This window comes from Sylvia atricapilla, chromosome 3 (assembly GCF_009819655.1).
Source record: "Sylvia atricapilla isolate bSylAtr1 chromosome 3, bSylAtr1.pri, whole genome shotgun sequence".
NCBI classification, from domain to species: Eukaryota; Metazoa; Chordata; class Aves; order Passeriformes; family Sylviidae; genus Sylvia; species Sylvia atricapilla.
The window spans coordinates 92,948,060-92,964,306 of record NC_089142.1 but is presented as its reverse complement, the minus strand read 5'-3'; positions in this window follow the sequence as shown (position 1 = coordinate 92,964,306).

The window sequence follows — 16,247 nt, the reverse complement described above, 5'->3', positions numbered from 1 at the left end:
CTGCTTGAAGTTACCTGGCTGCTTCCTCACTTGCATACCTTGGAAATTAAAGGTTTATTCCTCTAGTCATATTGTAGAGCCAAAATGACCAAAGCCATGAAGACGCCCTTGCCAGACCATGAAGTTTTTTGGAGGAAGGACTTCTCTATCACAAGACCCTACCACTCTTACAGAGGAACAACACTGTGCTGGGTGTCTGGAGCTAAGTGTCTAACCAGCATAGTGTGTAAAAGTCGAATACTTCTGTAATGTGTTCAGAATATGTTAGTACAGCTGCTTCTGTGGTGTATTTTGCCCGACAGCCCGAGGCAAAAGGAAAATTAGAAAGCAGTGAATGTGTCACCAAGCCCTGGGCCTTCATGCTTTCTGTATGCTTTGGAGTCTGGCTGTAGCCTGCATTTCTTCTTGAGCTCAAGAAGAGACATGCTTTCAGATTTCTGCTGAGTTGTCTTCTCCTTTCATGGAAATTATAATAATAGGAGGTAATAAATGTTCAGGTGTGCTGTCAGGCACAGAAGGAGATTGAACTTCTTCTCTTATGTCCTGGTGGAGTCCCCTAACCATTAAAATATTGGATAAAAGAGTGGGACAGGATATTTCTTTTCCTGTTGTTGGAAGACTGATACTCCATACTTCAAGCCCTCAGCTTGGCTCCTAAACCATATGTGCCTCACAAAGTCTAAATACTACAAAATTTAAGTTTTGCTTATTCTTAAATAAAACTTAACTATCACTGGTATTTGTTACTCAAATAATGAAATTCTGTCTGGCAAAAGTAATGCAAGAAAATCAGCTGTGCATTGATGCATTCTCTGACAGCTGCAGTCCTCAAACGTTTCCACTAGATGCCTCTATTGTTATTAAGCTTCCAAAATGTAATTCCTGTTTAGTCTAACCATTCCAGGCATGTTATCAAGACCTTTCCTCTTGATATTGCAGCTAAAGTACATGATTTGCAAATCACTAAAAAAATCCCTAAGTCCATTTTAAAGCACACATCACATCAGCTTTATACAATATTAATACACAAAGCAACTTCATGTTTCTGGTTTCTATAATCTAATTAATTCATAGCCCTCTCCCAGCAACCAGTCAAAGAAGGGTCACACACAGATCCATATGCAAAAAGTAGACATCTGAATAAAATATATGTACTTCTGAGTAATGATTGTACAGTTTGGGAAATAAGGAGGGCCCATGCAATGGCTCTGTGGTGGTGCACACTGAAATTCAATTTCTTTAATTGCAATAATTTAAGCTAAGAGTACAAGGAAGGATTTCTTTCCCACTTTTTTCCTCTTGGGTATTAGTACAGTTTTCTTGTGGAACATCCCATATCCTGGCTAAGAAGATAATTATTCCTTTAAAAAGAAGGTAAATTCTACTGTATGAATTATATTAAGATACACTTCCCAATGGAACCCTTGCCCTTAAGCTCCTTAAAATAGAAGTCTAGGGGGAAATTGCTACTCTTTGGCAAGTTTGCCAGGTACCTGTTTTGCTAAGTTATTAACTGAGAAGCAATGTGGCTCCCCACGGAGCCTAGGGAAGCTTGAAAATAAATTCCTTCTCTACCTCCTAAATAGATCCATAGAGTGGGAGACTCACAAAACCCAAGACCTTTGTGACAGGGATCTTGTCTCCATAGCTTCCTGTAAACTGTCAATCTTAATTGCTGGTGTTACACAATAACAGTGCCAAATAAAAACATTTCTACCATCTGCTCTACAGGGAGGATCCTTGGCACCTCCCTAATAAAGTCACTCTGGAAAATGATGCCATGAGTCATTAGGAACAATGGTTCATGCATGCTGCGTTTTCCCTCAGCTTGGCTTACAATCACTTTTCTTTAAGTTTGAGGGTAATTCAGTGCATAGCCAGTGTCCAGTAAAGTGTGCTAGAATAACTTTAAATACGCCACAGGGGAGAGAGGAAGCTCATGGGATTAGGTGGAGTATTCATTTCTTGCAAATTAGGAAACAACCTTTCTTTTCAGCGTCCAGATGCAGTGCTGCTCAGTGAGTGGCTACCAAGGACATTCCCTTTTCCCAGAGCAGCTCCACCCCACAGCTGAATAAAAGGGATGCTAGCAGAAATGTCTATAAACGCTTCTTTTTCCCATCTTAAAATAGAATGAAAGGAAGGAGATGATCCAGAATCAGGTCAAAAGCAGCTTCCTAGAAGGGGAAGAAAGATTCATCAGTGTTTGCTAAAGCACTATGTATCTGAGTGCACTGAATCCCTGGAAAATGATTAAAATCTTCATTTTCACAAAACAAAACAAAACAAAACAGAAAAAAAAAACCAACAAAACAAAACTCCAAAACCCCCAAACAACCAACTAACAACAACAACAACAAAAACCAAAAACCAAATCAAACCAAAAAAACCTCAAACAAATTAAAAAACCCAAACCACCAAAACCCCACACCTTACTATCTTTGTGTTCAGCAGTTCTAGGGGAGATTTTTATTTTGGTCCCATCCAGCATCTGTTCTCAGTTACGAAGTGTGGGATGTCCACTACTCCTGCAACAGAGCACTACAGAGTTCTGCTCCCCCTCTGACTGCCAGGACTGCATACCTCTCAACAGCTTTTTTTTTGTCAGGATTTCTGCACTTGATATGTTCCCCAGCTAAATTAAAAAAAAAAAATTAAAAGAAATCCAAGTCTACCATCTTTTTTAAAAGTTCCTCTTCTTTATAGTAGTCTACAAAAATTAACATGCAAATAAGTGTCAAATTAATCACGACCTAATAATTTTCAGTATACTCTGGTGGGGCTGGGTGAGCTGACACAGCTGAAGTACAGTAAATTCACAGGTGATTTTATTAGTACATGCAGTGTCCACAGCGTGGGGCTGTTTCCCAGCACATGCCTATTGTGAAAACCCAGGGTTTTTGCTTTCAGGGCAGTGGGAGAACACCACTGCTGCAGACTCTGGTTTGATTTGAAAACTCCTTGAAGTTTGTGTGCAATGGATGCATGTGTGTTCATCATTTAAGTCATTCAGCTAAAGTTTTTTAGCTGAATGGAGCTCCATTTCTTTATGGAGTCGGATTCTCTGTATGTTCTGGATGTAGTTAGTAATCAAATATCTTCCCCAAGACTGCAATCTATCCTACACAAAAAGGGTTAAATTGTAGTAAAGGAGCAGAGCTTAATTTATGTTGGACTGCTGTGCATTAAGCGTCTTCTTGAGTCTGAGTTTGTGAGAGCCACAGAGAATTTTAACAACATGAAACTTTCTAAAGAGTAAAACACAAATGTTGAATCTAAGTATATCAGATATATCTGTGAAAAACTTTGGTATACCCAGTTATGTTGTTCTCTTATGCTCCTTCTGTCATTTTTCAGCCCATCAAGGTCGATTATGCTCAAGCATTTTAACACTTGTTTTGTGGTTCCTTGTTTCGATTACAAGAATTGAAGAGTTAGAGAGACACTTCACATTCTGTATGTGAAGTTGATACTGGAACACCAAAAAGAGCATTTTGACTTCTGTGAGCAAAAAGAACAACTGTCATTTGGTCTAACCTACCAGCAAAATAACTCTATGTAACACCTTCTTCCTCAGTTTGACTCTTACCCTGTGTTTGTAATCCATTGCATCAGTAGGTGACCTGCGTTTAATTACCTTTCTGTGTGAAATTCATACCATCTCTGCCATACATTCTTGCCCACATTCATTTTACAACTATCAATTTGCCTTCTAATGAAGAAATGTTGAAGTGGGTATTCAGCTGCGTATTTGTGGGCTGATCTGCTCACTGCTATGTGAAAACAAAAAATCTCATACCATACAACAGCACAAGGGGGCACGAATTTTCAAAATATTTTCTTATTGATTGATTTTCATTGCTGGCTTTGCCTGGAGGAAGAAATACATGCTAATTCCTAGAAGTCCTACCAGCTTGATCCTCTCATCGAGTTGATGGGCACTTAAACTCAGATATCCAGAAAACTCAACTGTGAGCAAGGTGCTCTGAACTTACTCTGCCTTTTACTTTTAACCATTTACTGCAAAGGGTTCAAAACTGTGCTGTTTCCATTTTTAGTCACTGGGTTTTTTTGAAGTTACACATATATTCGTAAACCTGTAATCTTGATAAAGCTTTTGGAGGTTCAAAATATAAATTTAACCATCAATACCAATCTATTCTTCATCACTCTTAACATTTTAAACAGTGATGCCTATAATGTCAGCACCTTGCCTGACTGTCAACCAACACCTAGCAAAACATATGTGAGTGTATGTATAAATATATATATGTGTATACACACACACATTTCATGCTGGTTTCTAGATGGGTAAGAAAAAGTTATTTTAGCAAATATTTCATTTACAATAATTTTAACAGCTAAGTTAGTGCCTGAAATTTTTGTCTCTGGAGTGGAAGACTGCTCTTGCCTGTTCTGCCCAAAATAGTTGGAGGAGGAGCATTGTTTGTACTCCCTGTGCATCTCTTCATGAGAGCTTTCTAATTATGTTGGCTGCCACCTGCATATTCTGCTTTCCCTTGAGTGAGTGAACATATTTAACTAAATTTCCTTTTTCAAAGGTGGGTTCAATGACAGGTTTTTTGATCTACACCACTCTAGCAGAATAAAGCTCCGAAAAAAAAAGCAAATTTACCCATGCTTGTGGCTGTTTTACCATAAAGAATTTGAGTAGTCATTTGAGCAGAGCGCTGGAGCAGGAGCACACCAGTAAGCTCACACAGCACTGCCATCCTTGCTGTTGATGCAGGGGCTGCATGAGCAGACAGGGAGGTGGGTGGCCAACTGGCGGAACAGCCCAGCCCAGGGGGTGGTGATCAGTGGCATGAGGTCTAATGGAAGACCAATTCAAAAGACATTTGGATATGTACCAGGGCAGCCAGCCATACCTGGCCCTGAGCAGAGGGGCTGGACCAGATGATCTCCAGAGGTCCCTTCCAACCTCACCTATTCTGTGATTCTCTGAATATGGCTGTGTATTTTAAGAATGGCTTTAGCTTTTCAAACCACTGAGAGGTGTGGTTTCAGAGCTTCCTTTGGTGACTAGTGGACTTCCTTACCATTCTTTGTGACAATGCATCTTCCTAACACACATTCTAAAATCCTTTATCTTAAATAATGAGGTTTAGGCAACGTTGAAACTAGTAAAACCTTCCGTACAATTAAAAAGAGTACGTTTTTTCTGTAGCAGACAGAGCAGGTGCAGCATCTGTAATTTCACCTTACCAAAATCTGTTCCTTGCAGGATGCTATTCTCTAGTTGCTTACCATATTGCCAGGCTTTAGGCTGAAATTTTCCACCTTGTGTTTCTTCTGTGGTCTCTGTTTGGAAACTGAGAATGCTGAAAACTGTTCTGGACATCTAAAACAGGGAGGCAAGATCTCATATTAGAGCAACTAACAATTCTTGGGTTTACTTGAAATATTTAAGCATGACTTCAAATTTGGCAAGATAATCTCCTTTTAATACGGGGGAATAATCTAGGGAACAGCCACTGAAATTTGACCAAGGTATTAGTATATGAAAACCTAAATCCCAGCTGTTTAAAACCAACCTAAACTTTGAAAGCAGACTCTGAGACACATCATTTGGAAAGACTTGTCAAGTTTACAAATGTCCTTAGCCCATTATTACTGGACCAATAGATATTTCAAAGCATTTTATACAAATTTCCATTTATGAAGCAGCTATCCCTTTCTTTCCCTCTGAAATAAAGTATAATTCAAAGTCTTCTAGGGAGGAACTGGGAAGTAGTGATTAGGCCTGGGCATGCAGGTAAACCTTGATCCCCAGCTGCTGTGGAACACAGCTGCTGATTCCAAACTGGCCTGGGTGGTCCATGAGAAGTAGAAAGACCCAGAGACAACAGCGGGAAAGTGCCAAACTTTTGCAGGTCACCTGGAAGACTGTTGACAATTTTACCTTTCCTTTATTTGTTCTCCCTATTCTCATCTTCCCTGATGATGGTTCCCGGTGGTGGTGTTCTTTTATTGTATGATGTGATTTTCTTTGTCTCTCATATCTCAGAGCTGCATGGAAGAAACTTCTGTTATTTTGGCATGGTTCATTAGCAGTATGTCAAACAACAAGAAGGTTTTAAAATACAAAATCCACTTCTAACGATATATAAAGGCAAAACTGCACTATTTTCACACCTTGCCAGAACAATTTTTTCTTACCACAGAAGCAATTAATGTTGCATCACCTTTCTTTTCATATTACAGTCACAGTGCTTGACTCTGGAAAGGCAATTTTCAGCTTTCTGTGTTACTATTACATACACCCATGAAGTCATATTCATGAAAAAAGAATTCTAATTTTGAATAAAACTTCTGAAATCTCTTGAGCGGCTAGAGATGAATAATAAAGGAAACATTCACCACTTCTTGAAATGGACTCATTACAATGAAGATTGCCAATATTTTTTTTTTCCTTTCATGTTTCTGGAAAAAATAAATCCTTAGCAATGTTGCAAAGATAAAAAAATATCTTCCATAGCCTATTTCAACTCTGCACAGCAGAACTAAAATTTCTGTTCAAAAAATCTATTAAAACATTATCTTAGCTAATATTACTAGAGGGACAAAAAATATTAACTATGGAAGGTTTTTCATTACACAGAAGTCTCCAGCCATGGCTCAGACAGAGACCATTACTGTCATTTCCCATTTATATCAATTAGTGTTCTATCCTTACCTTGCATACTGCTTTTCAGCTTATCATCAGATATTGAAGTAGAAATGTGAAAGATTTCCTTGGGGGTATGGTTTAGGGAGGCAGAGAAAGTAATTTAGAGATGTTTGAGGGAATGAGTTGTGAAAGAAGAGTGGAAGCCACATTTTGGAGAAGGTATAACAGTTAATATTAAAGGCTCCTTGGTTCAAATCAGTATTAAAAAAATTACTGAGAGGGTCTTTCAAACTTTGGTGATAGCAATAAGAATACAAAGACATAAATTAGCAAATAGAAGAAAAGATGACCATTCTCATTTGCAGTCTGTGACCCAAGTAAACAGAAGAAAATGCATCTGAAATATAACAAGAACACAAAAATTAATTTCATATTTTGATTAATATATCCTGCTTTTAAACAGAATTAGTCATGCATGTGCATAATGAAAATACCCATGGTTACACCTCATGTTCATAAGAAACATGTAATTCCATTGTTTAATAAATTCCTGATACAGGATTTCTGAATTGTTCTATGATAGATTTACTTCTGGACATTGAAGTGGCTTAAAAGGGACTCACTTTCAACAGGTGGGAACCTTGCTGTTTCTAAAGTTGATTTGAAAATGTCCCCATCTGAAAATCCAAATATTTAGTTATGCAAATTGTTATGCTATTTTCAAACTTACGACCATAAAGTCCAATAGGCTTTAGCAGTCCCTCAAGTCAGAGTTAATAAAATTCCAGCTATGGATTTTTCACCTCCAGGTTGGCAGAGAAATTCTATATAATTACAGGTTACAAGCTGGTTGATGGTGATTTCATGAGTCACACAAAAGGATAATGAGACATTTCTTTTATAAAATGCATTTAATGAGTAATGTTTCTACTTATTCCTTGCTCATTTAAATGGATACTTTAGCTTTATATCTCTGATTTCCTACATTTCCAGAAAAACTCTTCACATACTGCAATATACATACCAGTTTATGAATCATGGGCTTTTCTGATTTTTGTTAAATTGTCGGTTTAATAACACAAGATGTGAAAAGACAGTCAACACCACATCAGATAAAATGCCAGTAGCAGCTCGCAGAGGGTAAAATAGCAGCAGTGTAGTTTCACTCCAAACTTCTTCATAGAACTGTGTTCTTTAATGTCATTTAAATGAAATTCACACCTGATATGGAAAAAATTTAAAATGCTTTAATGTAATAATATATAAATAAATGATACTTGAACTATATATTTGCCTGATATTATCTATATTTGTGTTTATTTTTTTTTCATTCTTAATTCACAGGATTATGAAATGTGCTTTTGTTTTCAAACAGCAGCAGATGAGGTTTCTGGCTTGTAAATCTCCAAATCGATTAATTAGGCACTCACTGTATTACCATATTTCTAATCTCAGAAACATTATAGTTTAAAAAGCAACAACAAAAAGTTTGTTGCATTTCTCCAGGCTTGCACCTCTGTGTTTCTCCGTTTACCCAGTGCTAGCCTACTTACCAGACCACTTCTTTTTCTCCAGCCACCCATCCAGCACAGGCTCCCCTCTCAAAATGCAGTCAGCAACTACTCCAAATCTCTTACTGGCATGTGTCACACACAAACATTCAAGTCACTGTTTCCCTTGGCCACCAGGTTGTGTTCCAGAGAAAGAATCCAGTCTCCAGCCAATAAAATAATACTTTCTTTCCTATTCAGGATCACAGAATTGAGCTGAGAGCCCAGACTGGAGTAAAGGGATTCTGTTAAATCTGATCTGGACTTAATGCCATGGTTATAGTAGGTTTGCTAACAGCACAGCACAAATAGATTCAATAATTTTCAGGCCTTCTTAAAGACCACAATATCTCCTTGTCATCCTACTGATGACAGTGGTCATTGTCAGGTCCTTCTTTATATCCAGGCTGTAGTGACCACATTTAAACAACAGAAATGTGTCTTCCTAAACCTTGTCACTGACTGGATATCATATGCCTGGAAGCACAACCATATTTTATTCTATGTAAAGTAAATGTGATGGGTTGTTTTTTGTGGGTTTTTTTGGTTGTTTTTTTTTCTTCATGTCCAGTTCCATGGAGCTTCCTTTTCTTTGAGTTATGTAATTTAGTGGCTTCAGAAGGTTTTTTCCTCTTCTTCAGTCAAGCCCAATGAAATGCGTGCCAACTGTTAAGGGAAGAAATGAAATTCTTCATCCTCCGTATTCTAAATGCGTGAAGATTATCACAAATGCATTCAGGACAATGACTTTTCTTCATGATAGAAGCAATATAAATCTAAGATAATGTTTTATAGTAAAGACCTGAACTTGATGCCTACATAAAATACATTGTTTTAATGTCATTTTGTGATGATGAATCATCTTAGAGAACATTCACAGTTATTTCTTATTATGCTGAAGTATCTTAAAATTGAAAAGAAATTTAAAATTGGGAATTGTTTAAACCACAGAACATTAAAACCTTTAAGAATATATGATGATATGCGAAAAAACCCTTTATTGAATATACAGAAAAAAATAGAATTTATCTAATAATATTGAAATGCTGCATACTTGCTGAATACTAATGTTACTTAAACCAAATCTTCTGAATTTATAGTTGAAGTTTTTTATACCATGACTATTGCTATTTAAGAGCTACTGTGTTCAAAGTAAAAAAGATATATACATAAAAGCTAAAAAGGATGATCAGCTTAAACCAGTCAAAAGATAAACCCATTTTAAGGGACCAGTTGTAACATGAAAATAGGCAGCATTTATGATCCATCTAAATGGATATGGAGAAAATGGTTAGGTATTCATCTGAGAGCCATATGACATTGAGGTGGATTTTCTTTTTAGTCCCTAGGAAAAAAATCAAATGTAATGGAAAGTAAAAGCTCTACACGCTTTGAGTGCACTTTTTGGAAATCCAAAAAAACAAAATTGTTTAAGTCAAGAGGGTGATAAAAGAGGATATGGGGAGTTGAGTGCACTTTTCTTCAATCTCATTAGTTATATTGAGAATAGCCAAAATCTGAATGACAGTTTTACTCAAATTCTGTGATTTTCAGGGGCTTTGGGTATTTGGCTATAGCATTAACTGTTTTAATGTACTTCACTCTAAATAATAAAATATTAATACTATTCTTTCCTTCTTTTAAAAAAGAGGAAATGGCCTCATTTAGGCATTGTATAAGACTGTAAACAAAATTATTGCTTGTTGGGCTTCCAAAAGAACTGCATACATTCTAATTAAATTGGTTTTTCTATCTACTTTTCAGGCATTTACCCTATTATTCCTCATAAAATAAAACTAACAAATCATAAAGCTGTTTTCAAAGTTAAAAAAGGGCTATTTTGCTACAATTTACTCGGCATTCATATCATTCTCCCTTTAAAAAATAATTCAAAGTCCTTGAGAATCGGTACTTTGATATCTCGAGACCATGGAAATGTATTCTCTGTAGGAGCATCAGAAGAAAAAGGTAGCTTCTCATTCTTTTAGTCCATGTATAGATGAATATTGCTAAATTTCTAACTTTGTTCCCTATCTAAGTCTTCATCAGGTGCCTGTAGTGATTCATGCAAATGTATTGTAGGCAGCAAGAGATATTGCAGAGCTATGTATTTAAATAGGGAAAGAAACCAAACAAACAACCACTACTAAACCCCAGACACTGATTAAGACTACAATAATTGTGAAAGTCACGGAGTTTCCTTATTGTTAGGTAGTACTTGGCCTATAACCTTAAATGCTCTATTGAGGTATGTATAATCCTAAAGGGATGATCATACCTGCTTTTCTCTCTGATGCCCTTCAAATGCAAATCCACAGAGATGTCAATTTACAGCTAAAAAAGGGCACCTTTGATTTACAAACATTCCTTCAAAGTTCACCAGAAAGGGAGATCCTTCCCTGACCACAATGCATAGTAAATGAGAAAGCATTTTGAAATAAGTGATACTCAACTGTGCTTGTCCTGGAGATTAGAGAAAACCATAGAATTAGGCAATTCTAATTCACTCAGCTTGTATTTCCTCTTTCTCTTGTAGTGAAAATCAGCTGTGATTCTTTATAAAATGAAGCCTCCCTTTCTTAGTTCTGGCAGCCAACAAGCAGTGAAATGCCCCTCTGTGAGGAGGAGTAGAGAAACAAATCTCCTCTTTCAATTTGTTCACCACTGATGAAAAATTATTGGCTTTGACTTCCAAAAATTACCAAAGTTTATATTCTTATACAAACGATTAGTACTTTGGGCCATCAATCTCAAATTGAAGGAGAAGCAAACAGTTTAAGGCATTCCCCCTAAAAACAGGGAAGAAACTCTGTATTCTATTCTACTCTTTTAGAATGTTAATAAATTTGGAACATTTAAAGATATGTTTCTCCAGAAAGAGTTTTTTAAAAGCAAAAACATAAAACATGATGTTTCTTAAAAAAAAAAGAAAAAAAAAAAAAAAAGTCAGCTTGTAGGGCTGAGCTCTCCAGGATCAGATTAAGAGGAAAGGAAAAACTTTCCCAACTATGATCTATCCAGTATGGTCTGTGGTTTACCTTTTAAAGGACCAAAATACCACTGTAAACCAGGCACGGGGTTGGTCTCAGTATTTGATTTCTGTTAAAACAGCTCTTCAAACTCAATGCAAATAGAAAGCAAAAGGTGGACAAAAATGCAGTAGTATTTTTATATGGAATCATAGATAATCATATTTAAAATAACCTTTTATTTTAGAAGTGTTGGACCCTATTCCCTACCTTTGCTTCAAGTAAACCAGAACTTCAAACTTTAAATTTCATGCAGTTTAGGATAAAATATCTGAATCTTTTTCCTCTGAGTCACCTGAATGTTACCATTACTGACGGTGATGCTGAACACATACCCCTGAGAGTACCCCCTTGGGTTTAAAAACGTTGGAGTAACAGACTCTTTTACTTGTCCAACATCTGATTGAGTTTTCAGATCTCTTCTGGGGTTTTTATATGAGTTAAAAGCATGGCTCTTTCCTACTTTGCTTTTAGAAGTATTACTGTCTATACTCTATAATGTTGATCCTTTCATGTTTCTGGAAAAAATAAATCAGGATGAACAGTAACACAAAAAAAATTAATAAAACCATAATCAAGCTTTATGAGAACAAGTATTTAGCAATGGGGTAACCTCAAGAGAAACAGAGACACATATGCTGAAACACTGAGAAGGAAATGGTAACCTATACTGATCTTACACATCAAAGTTCTATTTGGATTTACTAACCAACCATCTAGAGGCAGGAGTTCCTTTATCCTCAAGGGTCACAGCTCCATCAGCATTTATATCAACAGCTTCGAGAAAAGGCCCAGAAGCAAAAGGATTTTTGATTTAGACTGCTTCTCTTTGCAAGCACAATCAATTTTATTCCTCCATATAGACACCTACTCTGAGTTCTTATGGCCAAAATGATTAATATAAAATCACTTTTATAACATAGAATTTACTAGAAAACTTCGGTGTTTGCTAAATTTTTGGGGCCTGCGTGGAATAGCTGTAAGGCAAGAAGTTGCTAATTTTGAAATCAGTGATAGTTTGTGGGTTTTGTTCTTTCCAGATGAGCACACAAAATTCTGGAGAAAAAAAATTAGGACACCTAAACATTATTGACTCTGGGAACAATTTTATGAACAAATAAATTCTTTGCCAGTCATAGGCACCTTAAAAGATGCTAAGAAAGACAGAACACACATTGACCTCTTGAAACAAAATGGAATAAAAATAGCTGTGCTGCCAGGCCCTGTCAGAAGGTTGTTACTGACATGGAAGGGAGGGGTCCCAGCTACTGAGCCACTAAAACCACTGCTGTAATGTTGTGTGTTTCTTGGCAGTCTTCTAGCCACATGATGAGGTCTGATATCGCTGAGTTTGTAAAACTGATTTGATTATTGGCTAGAAATAGCAGAGTCCCAGCTGGAGCATTCCTTGCTTTTTATTCTGGACTCTCCAAACAATGCTAAGTGGGTAAAGACCAGGAAGAAACATATGTAGGAAGAGATGTCATTGGAGAGCATAATCACTATAAAAAGTGGAAATGTTGTACAATATCTTTTTGTCTAGGAGAGACTGGAAAATGTCCAGAGAAGGGCAAGGAAGCTGGTGAAGGGTCTGGAGCACAAGCCCTGTGAGGAGTAAGAGTAAGCTGGGGATGTTTAGCCTGGAGAAAAATAAGCTCAGGGGTGACCTCATCACTCTCTGCAGCTCCCTGAAAGGAGAGTGTATCCAGATGGAGGTCAGTCTCTTCTCCCAAGAAACAAGCAGGGGGTTGGCCTCAAGTTACACCAGGGGAGGTTTAGATTGGATAAAGTGTTGGCGAGCTCTGGAACCAGCTGAAGTGGTTGAGTCACCATCCCTGGAGGTATTTAAAAGGTATTGCAGGTGGTGTACTCAGGGACATTATTTAGTGGTGGACTCCAGTCTTAGGTTGATGGTTGGACATGATGGTCTTAAAGTTCTTTTGTAACCTAAATGATTCTACAAAAAAAAAAAAAAAAAATTCTCCAGAAGTATTTTACCTCTTCCCAAAGTTTGACAAGTTCTGTTTTACAGTTTTTCCTGCACCGATTTACTGTTCCCTTGTTTATCAGAGTGAAGTGCTGCTAAAACCAGAATTAGTTTAGCTGCTATGGTATTGTTCTCAATGTTGGATGTGTCTTTGTACAAAGTTAGGTAATTACACTTTGTTCGCAGGAACTTTCAACTTGTAGAAACTTTCTTAGATTGTCTGTTCACCTTTGGAGTATTTAATAAATTTAGCCTATAGCAAAGAAATAAATCAGGGTAGTGATACTTGATTGCTCACATAAATACTGTAACAGTTAAATATTGACTTCAGGTGAATAATTTCAAAAGCAATACTGTGATCCCAGAAAACTGCAGCCGAAGGTCTCTTTAACATTTGTATCTTTGGCTTATGGAAATAATTTCAGCAAACTTTTGCTTCGTACTCTCCTTGGAAAGAAGGAATAGGAAACACCATCTATTCTAATCAAACACAGGTAATTCGTATCCTACATTCTCGCATATTTGAATAACCATTTAAACAAAACATACCCTTTTTGAAAGCATTAATCATACATCTACACACATCTAACTAGAGTGTACATAACTTACAATAAATTAGAAAATGCAGAATCAAATGTCAAATCCACGACAGCCAAAATTAGTGATACATCTGTGAGATGAATCCTGTTACTTCAGGGACAACTGTACTCAAAGTGTTTTGGCCCAGCCTTGATATCTGAAAATGCAAAGAGGCTACTAAGATCAGGGAAAAAAACCCACCCACCCAAATGCTTAATCATTTGGGGGATTTTTTAGTAAAAATACGCATTTATTTCGAATGTACACTTAGAATATTTTCTTCACTTTTTAATATTCCTAACTTTCACAAGGACCTTAGTGTAGCATTATAATACACTTAAAGTGTTAATTATAATAGGAGAACAAAACAGCCCATGCAGAGCAGACCCCAAAATATAGTACAACTTCAAAGCTCTTGCTGTTGCAGCAGTATAAAATTCTAGTAATCAAGACAATACCTGTCAGTGCTGCAGCTTAAACTAAGCTGAAAGTTAAGGACAAAAATGTGAAAAGAAAGAGGAAAGCACACCAGCATGGTATGGAAGATGATGAAAGAATAGCCATTCTCTTATCCAAAGGGATTCATGACTTTGTTCATTAAAATATTGAAATAATATCAAATTTTTAAATATACAAAAATTTCTGTGGTAGATATACAAGTGTATTTAAAAGAAAAATCTATGAGATAATTTTATAAATAAGCAATATGGTTTCCTCAATCCTTTTTACAACACAGGTTTGAAAGGAGCAAGATGACAACGATATTTGAATGCACTGTGCATTGTCTTTTACTGTTTCAGATTCATTAAGATGTGAAATATGTAAAAGACTGGAAAACCCTCATAACCAATAGAATGCAGACCAGTGACTATAAGAAGAATCACTTGTAATCTACTTTTCACTTCAGAGCTGTTGCCAGAAAAGAGCTGACAAGAGTGAAAATTCTGTGTGATGTCTGTAAATCCAAGTCATAAGGCACTGGATCAATTTTTTCTTAATTAGCAAAAATCCTTCACCAGAAATTCCAACTGCCCATATACCAGCCAAGAATATTCTATTACACAGTCTAAAGAAGCATTTTGTTAAACACAAAGTAACCACAGTTTGTACTGGTTTCAGTTTCTAAATTTGAGATCATAACTGAGGTGTAATAAACAGACTGATCACCAAGACACGCTCACAGTAAGGAAAAGCAGAGGGTTTTTTAAGTGCTATTAAACTATGCAAAAAATAAAATGCTTGATTCCACTGTAGCTTTAATAGCTAAAGCTCAGATCTTTCAGATATGTAATGCAGTTCTTCCTTATACTGAATGTTCACTATAAATGATGTCTGTCACATAAAATGTTAGTTTTATAGATCAGCATAGATAGATATTAATGATTCATCTGTTGGGAAAGCAGGGATGTAACAATGAGTTGTTTTATTGAGTACATCATACTGCATTACAAATCATAAGACTAAAACAGATTCCTGATCTGTGACAGGATCAGGTATCATTGTCAGTACAGACACTACCCTGCCTGCATGCTTTGCACTGAATGACTGCTCTGAAGTAAATATATTATTTTCAATAACTAGAATACCAATAGCTAGAAAACACACCATTGCAAGTGTCATGCCAGCTGTGAGGCAAATAGTGGCAGGAGCAGGAGGGCAGCCAGTGCCATGAGCTACACAATGGCTCTTGAAGACAGCTGTCTCTTCAGTGCTAAAAAGGTGTAATTCCACTACATCCATGTCATTCATTCATGGATTTACTCTCACAGTCAATCTTGTCCAGACATTCTGGATCCTCTAATCAGTGGTGGAATTTTGCAAGAAATATTTTTATATGTGTGTAAATAGGGAATGATTTGAAAATCCTTACTGGGGTGAATAGCTCTGATTTATGGGGGAGACCATGGAAATCCTTTCCTCTGTTAATTGGGTAGATTGAGTTATTATGTAACATACAGAGAAATACTCTTTTGCTTTAGGTTATTTCCTAGTTTTATAATGCTGGAGCAAACCTACAAAATTATAGTAGAGAAACCTGCTTGTTATAAACTCCTGACTACAGCTTGTGCAGGAAGACAAGGAACATTGTGACAAAACACAAAACTTAACTGAAGAAAATAAAGCAAAACAGTAAAGCACAAAAGGGTATTAAACTAAATTAATATAAACACCTCACCCTGAGGTCTTATTTTGTCAGCGAACTATGGATCACAGTAGTGCACACTAAACCATGCCAGCTATGTTTTATTATTTTGTTTTCCATCCCTTCATGTAATTTAAAACATATATTACATCGGCATTGTAATGCAGCCATATATCAAAGAAATAACCTTAAAACATTCTTCTACCATCTCTTTCTGAAGACAGCTTTTTGTGGAAAGAGGAGAGAAACCTACACATTTCTTCTTCCAAGGAGCAGCAGCAGGGCTGCTCCAGGATGAGGGATGAGACAGGAGCTGAGGGTGACCCTA